Source organism: Manacus vitellinus, unplaced genomic scaffold (assembly GCF_001715985.3).
Source record: "Manacus vitellinus isolate BGI_N305 unplaced genomic scaffold, ASM171598v3 scaffold_46_pilon, whole genome shotgun sequence".
Taxonomy (NCBI): Eukaryota; Metazoa; Chordata; class Aves; order Passeriformes; family Pipridae; genus Manacus; species Manacus vitellinus.
This window is the reverse complement of record NW_021940578.1, coordinates 3,099,768-3,113,444: the sequence shown is the minus strand read 5'-3', so window position 1 is coordinate 3,113,444 and position 13,677 is coordinate 3,099,768.

Sequence of the window (13,677 nt, the reverse complement as noted above, 5' to 3'; positions counted from 1 at the left end):
TTTCACAACATCTGTCAGCAATTATTTGTATTTACTTGCACTGTAAATGCAGAAGAAAAGTCAGAGAAATAAACACCAGAATTCCCACCAGTCTTGCCTTTTCCCACAAAGAATCTTCTAATCATCCCTGTTTAGACACTCTCATTTGTTCCTTGCCCTCTCCAGTATGGAATTTCTTCCCAAGCCTTTATGACCAGAAATTATTGGTCCTCGTTGTACCCCGGAGCAAATAACAACCAACCCCTCTGCAATTAGTGGTGTTAACTTCAGGGTTCTGAAGGCAGAAATCAGAACTGTAATATTTCTTGGATTCCAAACAGCAAACCAGCCCCCTCTGCAGTCCTTGCTCTCCCCTTGGCCAGGCTTTGCACTGCAGCAAGCAGGGAGGCAGCGACAGCCAGGGTTGTGCTCCAGTCGTACTCCACCTGTGCAAGGCAGGGTGAGGAACAGGTTAGCTGGGTGAAAAGTTCACTGCAAGCTGAGCTGTCTGTTTCTCTTGCTTAATTTATCCGATATTTGGCTAACCTTGCTCTGAACCCAGCCCCCAAGACCCCCTTCCTCTCATCCCTCCCCAGCGGGTTCATGTCAGCCAAAGACACCGCCTCTAATTCCCTCCTCCCTGACCCTGCTCGATGGAGCGGGGGCTGGGACACAGGGCCAAGCACAGAGAGAGCCCTTGCACTGCAGAGATAATCATTATTTATGCTCCAAACTTCAACAGGAGCAAACAGAAAAGCCCTACAGTCAGCAACACTGCCTGATACGGTGTTTGGGCTTATCAGGCTTCCCAAGGCTGGATGGCACACCCCCTGCACCTCTCCTCCTCCTCTGCACTTCCAAGGATGCAGCACTTCCTAAAGTAGCTCCTAATGGATCCCTGATCCCCTCTGGCAGCCCCTGCCAGGGGACTGGCCCACAGTTCCTACTTCCATGATCTCCAAGATACCAGTTAGCCCAGTATGTCCATTACCCCGTTCCCGCAGCTCAGGATCCTCAAAAGGAACCCGACAGACATATTTTACAAAGCACAGAGCAGCAGCTGCAGTGACACAGAGACCCAAAGGGTTTTTCTCACCCCAAATCCCACAAAGTCAGCGGAGGAAAGGCTGGGGGGTGGGGAGATGTGCTACTGCTGCTCTTTGGAAAACAGGATTCCCTGATCCACAGACCTTTATGCACCTATAACTACTCATCCTGCAGAACACAGACAAGGTTCTGCTCAGAAGCTGCCGAGCAGTTTCCCTTTCACTGATAACCTACAGCTTTCCCACCCACTCACCCACCCCCTGTACCCAGAAGGTGGGTGGCAAGAACCCCTCGGTGCTCCCCCTGCCCTGCAGGGCACCAGCTTCACCTCTGGTGAACACCCTCCCCACCACCTTCGGCCCCACACGTCAGAGCTGGGCACGGCTGATGCAAAGTGCTGCAAGAACTGCCCCGAACACGCACTTCTGGCAGGCTCCGGGTGTTCTCCCGCTGTGCTCAGCACTGCTCCCAACACCCGGGGCGGCACAAAGGGGATTTGATGGGCTTCTCAATGACCGGGCACATCGTCAGAGAGCGGGCACAGACCGGCCCTGCCGAGCTCTCCCTGCCCGGCCGAGCAGCTGCTGCTTCCCTTTCATGTTTAATCCCGGACTCCCAAGGATCCACACGCTCCCATACCCTCCTGCTGGCACTCTCTTCCTCCGTGAGAGGGTGGCTAAGGATGTGCTTAAGACTCTGCTAATTGAGCAGAACAAACGTTTCCTGTAAACCTTAACTTCGTTATCATTTTTGACCTGACAGAGAACCCTAGAGCTGTTCCACGGCTTCGATGCACCTGAGCAGCTCCAGCTCCAGGAGAAACTCTCACAATCAGCTTATTATTTTTATAATCTGTATCATCACGGTGCCCCAAACTGCACTACAGCATCTCTGCACACACCAGGTTCCTGTCCCACTGACTGGAGGGGCAGAAGCAGCCTGACAACTTTATAGTAAGTGGAAATTCCTCGTGGTCTAAGAATAATATTAAACTTGCTTCTCAGGGTCACGGCGTGACCTCGCCTTGACACACTGCTCTGGCAGGAGTGCAGGCTGGCCCAGCTCTGATGTGGTCACTAATTTAGTGACGCCATCCATTCCAAACTTCACCACTCCCACACCAAAGTAGCAACAAACCAGTTTACAGAGAGTCCTTTGAAATAAAAAAATCCCAGGCCCTTACCAAAGCACCCCCCACCTAACCCTACATGTTTCCAAGGCACAGAAGTTGCTAAGAAGAGCCAATTCGGGTTGTTAGGAAGACATCAAACTTCAAACTGCTACAGAAGTAAACTGAGGATACACACCAAACCCTCAGCCCACATTGCATCACTCACCTGGTATCTGTATTTCTCAACAGCAGGACCAGCACGTTTACCACTGCATCAAGATAATGAAACCATTAAAATAACAAACAACAGTAATTTCCATACAAGCAGTTCTTTGTGCAAACTTTCAAAGCCTTTGGTAGGGATTTTAACACCTCTTCAAAACTGGTGAAATTAGTCACAGGTGGGTAAAAAAGGGACAGAATTGCTACAGCAGGTGCCAGATAAAGTCAGTCATGGGTGCCACAGATCCCAGTTGTTTGCTCCTTCCACCCACCACACAGAAAAGAAAAGCACTTCAAAAGAAGCCGTTCCAGCATAATTAAAGGCAAGCTGAACTGAACAGCTCAAATTGTTTACAGGTGCAGTTTAAGAATCACCTAATTTAAAAAAAAAAAGGCACAAACTTGACACAGCCATTTTAATGGTTCAGACCTAGCCCAAAACCCCAGTGTTTGTGAACAACAGAGAGGAGCTTGTGAAAACCCAGAGAAAAACAGATTTCACTTTAGAAACCACAACGTTCAGGAGGAAAGTTAACAGGTTGACCTTTAAAGGAAATCAATGTCCTCGGTGTATCCAACCCAATGTATCCAACTTAAAGGCTTCTGCTGTTTGTGAGGAGGGGAAAAAAACAACAAACAAAACCAAGCAAAAAAAACCCACACAAAACAAACAAGCCCCAACAAGCCCACTGTCTCCTCCCCCTCCAAAAACGTACCGTGAAAATGGAACAGGGCAGCAAATGGAAATTCACTGTTTTGGCCTCTTGGAAGGGTTCTTTTGCTGTTGATGATGCCTGAGGAAGCTTTTTTTCCTCGGTGATCACAGACAGACCCTCAGGGACACAAACCCTCAGCACAGTCCCACGGGCTGCCCGTGTCACAGCAGGATTAACTCGGACACGACCCCGTCCTCGAGGATCAGACTCAGGGAGAGCTCCAGGGATGATGCTCAATCCAAAACGAATTAAATGAAAGCCACGGACAGGGAAACCCCCACCCACGACCCGGACAGCCCCTGCAGAGCTGATAACAGGCGCTGTGCACCCACCCCCGGCCCTGCTCCGGGGGGTTCCCGGGCCCCTCCCCGAGCTGGGGGTGATGAGGGCAAACAAACCCTGCTCCTTGCTGAGTTTGGGGCCATCTGGGGATCTCTCAGCCCCTCTGGGCTCACCTGGAAGGAGCCACATCCCGCCCTTCCTATTGCTCTGGAAAGTTCCACAGGTGAGGCTGGAGCCCCACCCCGTCCCTGGGATGGAGGATCCCAACAGATCAAGGTGCATGTCTCACTGACAGCAGGATGGATGTGATGCCAAACAAGGGCTGTTGGCATTAACACTGTGAGAAAGAACAAGATGTGGCTGGAGAAGGGGCCATGCAGAGGTAGGGCAGCACCTTCCTGGGACAAACATCCTTGTGGAAGTTCCTGGAGAGATGCACAGCACAGTGCAAGCACAGGGATGAGGCCAAGAAGTGGGCATGGAATGTAGGGGGGGATCAAGACCACCAAAGACCCCCAAAGCCTCTGACCCATTTCCAGAAAGGCCTGAAAGAATGGACTGTGCATGAAAATTGATGTGCAAACCTGTCCATAAAAAGGTGTCCCCCAAGCCCAGGCAGTGCTCCAGGGCCCTGGACGCCCCTGCACACTGGTGGATTGCCAATGAAATCAGGACTGACATCCCATCAGCTGGATCAATGCTGGAACCAGGACTGGTGATCCCTTCCCTCCTTCCATCCTCTTGAATTCATCTCTTCCTTTCTCTCTTCCCTTTCCCCCTACCCCTCTGCCATGTGCTTACAGGTCAGGGACCCACACACCAATTTCCACCCAAGCGTGTCATTTACCAATAAAACTTCCTGATTGTTTGTGGACCCTCAGCCTTTTGTCATTCCTTTTGACCAGGAGCATTTACAGATCCACAGTGACGGGAGCCGGAGGGCGGCACTGGACGGACAGCAGGAGCCAGTGCCTCGAGCAGGCACATCCCAGGGCCAACACCAACCATCCACTTTGCTACCTATGGAGCAACCAAAATATGAAAAGAAAAAATCGCTCACATGTGGGATCCATTAGGGCATTTCGAAGGAATTCACGTTCATTGTTTCCCTTGAAATATAAAGGTTATAAAACTTAACGGCCACATGACAAGGAAACTATATGAAACACTCGGAGATTTACAGAGCGACTGCTCGGCTCTCGGGGCTGGAAATCACTGTGCAACAGTCAACACGACCTGTGGGCTGAGGGCTGAGATTTTGGGCAGTTTTCCTTTTTTTTTTCTTCCCCTCTCTTTCTGACCTTGCGGGCCGGTATCGCCGCAGCAGCTCCGCAGCCAAACAGAAACACAGCTTGTATCTTCTTTCAAGTATTTATTTCTTTTGCCCTGTTAACATCAAGCAATGAAAGGAATTGTAGGGATTTTGAAGGGGGGGGGGGAGGGGGATAAAAGGAATGAAAGCAGGAGAAAGGAAAAAAAAAATAGGACATAATGGCTTAATTTCTCACAGCATGTGCAGCACAAATGAACAGTAAACACGTCCCAGGGAAAAATGCAAACAAAGGCCACGTTTGCTCAAAGTTCCAAGGAAAAAGCCCATCGTGAGTGCCCCCGAGCAAACATTTCTGTGATTAAACCCTCAGAGCCTCTGTGTGATTTCTAGGCCAATTCAGCACAGCAGGTACCTCCCCCTTCCCCCAGAACATCCCTGGGCAGGAGCAGCCACAGGGCCAGGTTTCCAAGCCTTGTTTTGGCTTAAGGCATGGAAATGTTGCAATTATGGCATTAAGAGGAAGCTGTAATCTAATCTAATGGGTCAAGGACAAGTGTGAAAATCTGATTAGAGATTTGCAACCAGGGTTTGTCTATACAGAGTGAAATAATTAATCAGATTTGTGGGCAAATACTGTATTTCACAGTGATTTCTGACCTGGATCTCAGCAGCCCCAGGCAGGCCAGGAGCTCATCATATGGGCTGTCATCATGCACAGGATTTTGGGTGGCCCTAAGGGCTGTACCATCAGTGAAATCATAAATTGTCTCATTATGTGACACCAGGCAAGACTGTACAATTTTCTGTGTCACCCTTCCTGTGTCTGTAACAAATGGAACTGCTCTGGTAGGGGCAGGTTTGCACAGGTGAAAGTAAAATACTGTGCTGGCAGTTTTAATATATATGAGTTTCAGATCTGTTCTCCAAAGCAGTGGAGAGGGAGAACATGAACATCAGGTGAACTGAATTACTGAATTCAGCAGCAGCTCAGCCTTTCTGCTAATGCACTTGTGTTCTCTGCACACTCAGGAATTCTGCTTATTCTGCATTTGTTCACTTCCCAAAGTTCAGTGGCAGCACACCTCTACTCCACTTGTGGGTTTTGTTTTTTAAAATCAACTAGAGGTGAGTGTGCACAAATGCAAAAAAATCATCATGCCATTCCCCTTGTGAGGAATTATGCCATGCCCCTGATGTCAGGAGGTCACTTTTATTTCAACGAACTATTTCCAGGATTTCCAGCGTGATTATTTTGCCCCTGATGATCTGAGGCTGAGAGTGAAAGAAACAAAACCAAACTGTGAGAATTTTTCTGCTATAAGTAAAGGCAAATGCACTTTTGACAGTGTCCCAAGTTAGGGTTTTTTTCCCCCTTGAAAATGTCTTTAGGCACGTTTTTGATCACAGGATTGGAATATGTCATGAGAACGCACTCAAATATGCGTTTGCATTAACACTGCTGCCAGAAGCCATCTCACAGCCATCACCAGACATACTGGAGCCCCTAGAAAGCTTTCTGTGGGATTGGAAGGCATCCAGCCAGGGGAAAGCAAAGCCACCATGTGATTTGGATGGCCAGTTCCACAGGAAAACTATACATTAATGAGTGGCAAGAGCTCAAAGCGGGAGTTAGGGTGAATAGCTCGCGAGCAAATCACTGCTCGAGAACCACCAAGTACACAAAGTGTTTGATAAATGAAAATCTGAAAGGAGTCTATGTAAAAATAATCCACTGAAAGAAAGCAGGCTGATTTTACAGCAGGAATTGCCTGTGTCAAGCAGCACTGCTGGCTGTAATGAAGGTATCTGGAATGTGAGTTGCTCATCCAGCCTCAAAGCACATCCAAGAGGATGTACTTTAGACTGCAAAAGGGCACTTTGAGGTACCATGAAAATAATCTGTTTTAATATTTCTGAGTGGTAAAGGCAAACAGCAGTGTTGATTATTGGGGCTTGCACCATATTTCTATTTTTCAACAGATGACTTTCACCTTATATTCCCCCTTAACCATCAAGTGAAGTTCTGGCCACCCACTCCCTACCAGTCCTTCCCAGTTCAAATTCAGATGCCGTGGGTGTTAAACAGAATATGCAGCTATGAACTCGTTAGGCAGCAGTAACAGCTCTCTGGGGTTTTGCTACACTTCAAGCTTCAAAGGAAGCCAATGTGAAGCTATTCAGGGCAGTTTGCAGAGTTACTGTCTGAGAAGGTGTGGACACAGGCAGGCACAGGTGAGAGAATGCCTGGAGGGAGGGCGCAGAGATGAACAATGTGCAGGCACAGCATTCTGGCTCAGAAACTCCCCAAACACAGTCCTCTCCAACGGGAACAATTGGAAGAGACAGATGAAAAGATGAAAAATGAAGGGATCAGCAGAAATCAGACCTAATATAAACCCAACTAAAATAAACTCAGCGTGGCTCCTGTGGCTCATTCAAAAGCAGCTCCTCTCCCAGAGTTCATTTGCAAGAACTTGGGTCAGGAGAAAGGTGGAACAGAACTTCCTCTGCTCTGTGCCTGTAGGAGCCATTGGCTCTGACTGGCAACAGGAGGAGGTTTTTAAAGGGAAATGCTGAACATTGCAACTCTACCTACTCCATTGCCTCAGAGGAAATGTGGCATCTCCAGCCAGAAAGTGTCACTGCTCCTGAATCCCGGGCTTGAGAGTTCAAAAGAATTAAGATTAGTTTCCTGACTGATGTAGGGAGTCAGAGCTGTGAATGCTTGTCTGAATTCAAACCAAATGATGGTTTTTTACATAGGAAAACTTATAATTGTGCAATTTGTTTGAACAGGGATGTATCAGGAAACCTGCTTTTAAAACTGGAATGAAGATGCATTGACTGTGTGTGTTTAAAACAATCAGAATGAGGTCAGAAGGATGTTGGAAGCAGAACATTCTATTGAATGATTGAACTGAGCTGTTTGTAAATGATTTATGTGCTTTTTAATGCATGTAGAAACTTTTGCATGTCAACACTGGTTTTTTTATATTACTGTTCTCTGTTTCATTTTCAGATCCCTCCTAAAGAAATTCAAGGCTATATTTGATCATCTGATTAACATGCTAAACCTCAGCTGGAACAACAGGACAACAGAGAAGCTGAATGTGGTTTAGGGTTCAAAAGTGTTATAACAGTTGATGTGGGTGGAAGTTTTTTGGCTGTAGCAGTTGAGAAACGTGTCAGATCACTACTACTGAATATTCCAGAATATCCACAATATTGAAAGTTACACACTATTCAGTCACTGAAGCACATGTGACAGTGCTTGCTGGTGTCTCTCTCCACTCTTGCATAGCCCTTAGAATGGGAATAAAATACTGCCTGGCTCCACAAGTGTTCTCCATGAATTTGCAGCCCTGATGGGAGTCCAAAAGAGAACACAAGGTATTCTATTGCTGGGAAGGAGAAGGACAAGCAAAAGCTCACAGACTGATGTGTGATTCTGTTTAATCCCGTGGGTGAATTGAGTCAATCATATTCTTCCAAATTTATTATTATTATTGACAAGGGGAGATGTGGCCTGAGGCCTCAAGGAATCAGGTGGGAAATGCTGTGGCTTCTTCCTGGTACCTGAGACTCCTCCATTCTCTAAGGCTGACACTGACACAAAGAGTTGCCTTGTTCTCTGATGGATGGTTTTGTTGGGTTTTTTTGGTTGTTTTTTTTTTTTTTGGTGGTGGTTTTTTTGTTTTGTTTTGTTTTTTGGTTTTTGGTTTTTTGGGGTTTTTTTGGGGGGTTTTTTGTTGGTTTTTTTTTTTTTTTTTTTTGAGAAACACCTCTTTTCCTACATTTAACAATTGAGAGAGCAGAGACAGAGCAGAGACAATGAGCTTGTCACCTCTGCTGCTCCCTGGAATAGGCAGAGTTGCAGGGAGTGAACTGACTTCCCTGTGCCCTGTCTGCAGGGAATCAGCATTCCCAGCAGGCTCTGGCAACAGGAACTCTGTGTTCAGATATCACTTGCTTTCCATAGGGGCCATTTCCATCTCCAGATAATATTCTTCTGAGATGAGTCCTTTTCATTACAAACCCTTGTTCCATATGACAGCACTTTGCATATAGCCAAAATATCCCCAAAACTGTATCACCCTGCACTTATTTCAGTAGTCTCTCTGCATAAAGGCACTAATAGGTGACTTTCCTGGGAAAGATAGCAAGGAATTGCCTCCTTATCTTACAGCTGATGTTAACACTGCCATGTGCCAGCCCAGTATCTGGGAACAGTGATGAGATCAAGAGTGATGCCCAAGGCAGGAGGGCAGCTGGTGGCTACACCCCAAAGTATTCTTTTCATTGTAATTTGATTATCACAGGCAGGGAAACTTAATGTCTAGGATGCCTGTCTATGAAAAGCCTGTAAAATACACAGGCAACTCACTCAGAAAAATAAAAATCAAATTTTAAAAAAGCTTCTGATTAAGAAAAAAATTAGAAAATAGAACGACTTCTACCTAGTAGCACCAGGTCAGGACAATTACTAACACAAGCCAGAGAACCACATGTCCTTGTAAAACGAGGGCATGATGGATGGCCCTTGCAGCTGGTTAGGAAAAAGTGAGTGGTGAGTCAAAGTGACCCTTCCTTGTTTTTACATGTTTGGGCTGCTTTCCCTCCCTCAAAAAAACCCAAGAGACAGCCACCAGGAACCAGTGTATTGGGGTGTTCTGAGCCAGCAAGGCACAAAGGGAATGGTCTGCTTTTTAGGGCATGGTGACCCCTTGGAATGAGCAGGAGTAACACCACACTTCTTTTATAGACTCTGCATTTGGATGGAAATCACATGCCTCTATTATTATGTAACTTCAGGAATGTAAGGTGGCATCTCCCTGTTTAGGGCCATCTCACTCCCCCTAAGATTGCATCTATCCTCTGTTTTGTTTTCTCAAATACTTACTCTTCATCACTCCCCAGCTCCAGTTAAGAGTGCTTTCTTCCCTCATTTAAGGAGGAATTGTTCCTTTCTAGATTTATGCTTAAAAAATCAGCACACATATTTTGCCTTGATTGTTTTTCTGCATTAGTATGTCACACTGCCCAGAGCAAAGGTGAGCATAAGAACCAGTAATTTTGGACTCTTTGGGAAGGTGTGAAGATGTAAATTGTCTCCTCAGAGGTCTGTGATTTTCAGCTGTATCCAGTCCAGGCAGTGGGTCAGTGTGTGTTCCTGCTCGAGGGATCTGTTCCAAGAACAAGAGAGGGTGTTATGTTTAAAGGAAAGGTGACAGGAACAGGGGGAACTCACTGCCTTCCATGGTGCAGGGGACATTCAGGTTGTGTCCTGTGTCTCCCACAGGTGGTCTGCAGGCTGGGGCAGCTCCACCAGAACAGACTCTGGTCTCATCTCACATGTTCCCTGCTGATCTGACTCCTCGAGCTGACAGACAGGGTTGTTTGTGTTGGAGCTGACAGCTCCCTGAAGGGACTGAAGAAAGGTGCCGAGGTGACTTCAGTAGAATAAAGGGTGGGACGGGGGGCAAGAAGTGTCTGAACTGCCAGCTTCCCACAGGAAACACTGGATAAAAGACAATGAGCAGCAGGGAGAAGGTGAAGTTCTGTTTTTCCTCATGTTACTGAATCTGTGGCTGCCACTACTCACAACATCTCCTTCAGAAAGGCACTTGGACAAAGAGGATCCTGTTCCCTAGAGAGTGGAACTGCTGCTGGTGACTGACAGGTTTGCTCAGTCTCCAAACACACCAGGCTGGAGGATCTGAGTGCCGGGGAGGTGAGAGCTACAAACAGTGCAGAATATTCTGTTCCTCAGGGCTGGTGGTTGTTTGGTGAAAAATGCAAAAGACTGCATTTGACAGAATCTTGCCTTACCCCAAACTTAGGAACAAGTGCTGTCAAAAAAGTGGCTGTTGCCCAGATTAAGTTTATTAAAGCCACGTGAAGAAATAAAAAACCAAAGGAGACGATCCAAGGTCACCCTGTGCTCTTCCCTCAACAGTTGCATTTCAGCTCGAGGAAAGCACCAGGCCACGTTAATGTCTGCTACAGGCACATGTGTTCTCTTGGAAACAAATGCACCCACTTCTGCTCTGCCTGCATTAAGTCTGTTACTGGGTTTTTATGAGCCTTGGCAAGTGCAGTGCTATCTGTTAATATCTGAAGGTGGGAGTGTTCAGGGAGTTGTCGGAAAGGCTTGCAAGACTAGATCTGATCATACCCACCCACACTAATTAACACATTACATAAAAGTACAACAAGTTTCTCTTTGCAAACATCAGAACCACTTGCCCAGGCACTTTCTGTGCAGTTCTAGAAGAACTAGAGGGATGGACTCTGTTGCTTTTTAACCTCGACAGAACAATGGATGAGTGGGGTAGGGTGAAGTTCCCACTTTCAGGGCTCGCTCCTTTTTATCATCCTGCTAAAAACATGCCATCAGCAGGAATATGGCTGGAAGGACCTTTTTAAAAAGTTCACCAGTGGTGCATGAGGCTGCATTTTTTTTTCTCATCAAAAACCACCACATGAAATATTGAACATGAGGGATCGGATTCCCTCACAAAGGACTCCTCCTCTCCCTGCCCTGCCTTGCTAATTCTGAAAATTACTTTGTATAAACACCACCCTCTGAAACCACCTGGAACTGAAAAATCCTCCCATTTAAATAGGGCCTTTTTATGTCAGGGGAACATGTCCCAAAACAGCTCACATTTCTCTAGCATTCAAATATTAAACCAGCAGCAATCTGCTGTACAAAGGCGATAGGAAGGACCCTTTTATTTCTTCATAGTTTGGAGCAAGTCAAACTAATTTCCTATGAAACTGCTGTGACCTTCTCCTACAGCTTCACCCAGATAATAAACGTGCACCCCGATCCCGATTTACTCCAGACTCTTGGATGACATCTGGCCTCAAGATGGTGGCATGGAAAAGTGCAGCAATGACACAGGAAAACAGAAGGGAAGAAAATAACTGTGCAGAGGAGAGCAGGAGGCAGTGCAGGGAGAGGGGAAAACCAAAATTGAAATAAGTCAAAGGGCGGAAATTCCTTTGAGAAGGCCTTAGGCTTCAACAAAGCTTGTCCACATTTGCAGCACTTCGGGATTACCCAACACTAACCTTATGTGGAAGGGACAGCAGAGCCCAGCAGGCATTCCAGTGGAGCCTTTCTATTAAAAAAAAACCTCTTCCAGTGAGTCCGTCCCCGTTTGCCAGCGAGAGCTTCCTACCTCGCAACGCTCCCAAGGGAAGGAACTTTCTTCCCCAGCTCTTCCTGACTATCTGAAAAGCAAAGTCAATGTTTTCCTCATTATTCCCTGTTTGCTGCATACCTCTCCCCCCACTGTGACTGCTATTTGACCCGCTGGCCGCTCCAGGACCCTGAGGGGAGAGAGAGAGGGAAGTTTGTGTGTGTGAGGATGAGAGGAGCGAGATGATGAGTCTCAGCTCCCTTCTGACTTGTTTATGTTCATTAGAAAGAAATCAACAGCACTGAGTGTGTCAGACAGACCCCAAAGATTGGGAACATCTTTTGTGTGGTGCAGGGAAAGAGCAGATCCATCCAAGGGACAGGATTTGGGGGTGAACGGGGATTTCAATGTGTGTTTTTACCTCACTTTTGCATTAGAAATTTACCAAGGAGCAGAATCTCAGCAGAGAGGTTTCATTTCAGGGGGGCACTGCTCTTTCACCAGGGCTATTTGCTCTTACAGCCACAAGCCTGGAATGCCTGACCGGGATTGCTGAGGAACTGGAAAGGATCAGAGTGCTCCAGGGGAGGTTGGAATCATCATCCCCTCCCCTCCCAAGCCTCTCTGGATGAATCTGGTACCCTCAGATCCCAGAAAGGTTCTCCCCTCATGGCACTTGTGTTTTCAGTGAACTGAGTTCCTTCTCAAAAAACTCACAAAAATAAAGCTGAAAGCAACTATTGAGGTGGGCCTCAAAACCACAAAGTTTCTTTTCATCCTCTCCAGAGAGCCTCAGACATCCAGGAATTCCAAAGAAAACTGCAATGTAAGAAACCTGTTCAGAGCTGGCACAGTGCTACAGCTCTGCACTGACCCAGGCAGAGGGACCTGCACCAGTGGCACTTCTGGCAGCATCTTCCTCTAGAACTGCTCCAGAAGAGAGAAATCTGCTGGTCTGCAGCGAGCTCAGACCTTCTGATTTCAACATTCCCACCTTGGCACCTCAGCAGTCTCCATTCTACATGGCAGGACCAAAGGAATATTTCAAATACAGCTCACAGCTTTTCTGCTGTAACTCAGATCTCTTTTAGGAAATGATATATTTTGGCATATGGTTTTTTTCCTTGTCTAAATTTTCATATAGAACCTCTTGGTTCATGAACAAATACTGCTTTTCCTTTCTGTAGCATGTTGCATTTGAATTTGCTGAGCTTCTGACAGACATTTAGGTAGCCAAACTTTCAACTTTTGAGGTAGGGAAACACTAGAAATATCTGCTTTGCAGGTCAGGGTGCTCCTTCAGATGATGCATTTTGCCTCAGGTCACACAGGACATCTATGGAAAAGCTCGAAATTCGAGTCAGGAGCCCTAAATTCACTCCTTTAATCACATGTCCTTCCTTGAGGCGCTTCATTCAGGTGTCTCCAGTTAGGCTTGCTATTTTCCTGCCTTGCAATTCCATTAATTCCTCTGTTAGCAGTGTTCCAGTATGTTCTCACCAGGTTCCTATGCCTAGTGCTGCATCTGGCACAGGAATGTTGCCCTTCCGAGGCTGTCACAGAGAATATATCATTACAAAAATAAATAGTGTCTGGCTGCTCTGGCATCTCAGTCCAAGCATATTTATCACTTTTGGCTGACCAGTACCTAATTCAATGCCCCTAAAACACAATGGGTAAATTCCCAGTTGAATTCAACGTGCATTTAATCAGGTCTTTGCTAAATGTGCTTCCAAACTTCACTTTCATGAGCTCTACAGTACAGTCTCTTCTATTTTTAGAGCATTATTCCACCTCACTGTGCAGACTGATACAATGGATTTTCCTCTGCATGGATTATGTCAGTGAATGTGTGTTTGTACAAGCAGGCTCTAGTTTTAGTTCTAGATTTAGTTCATC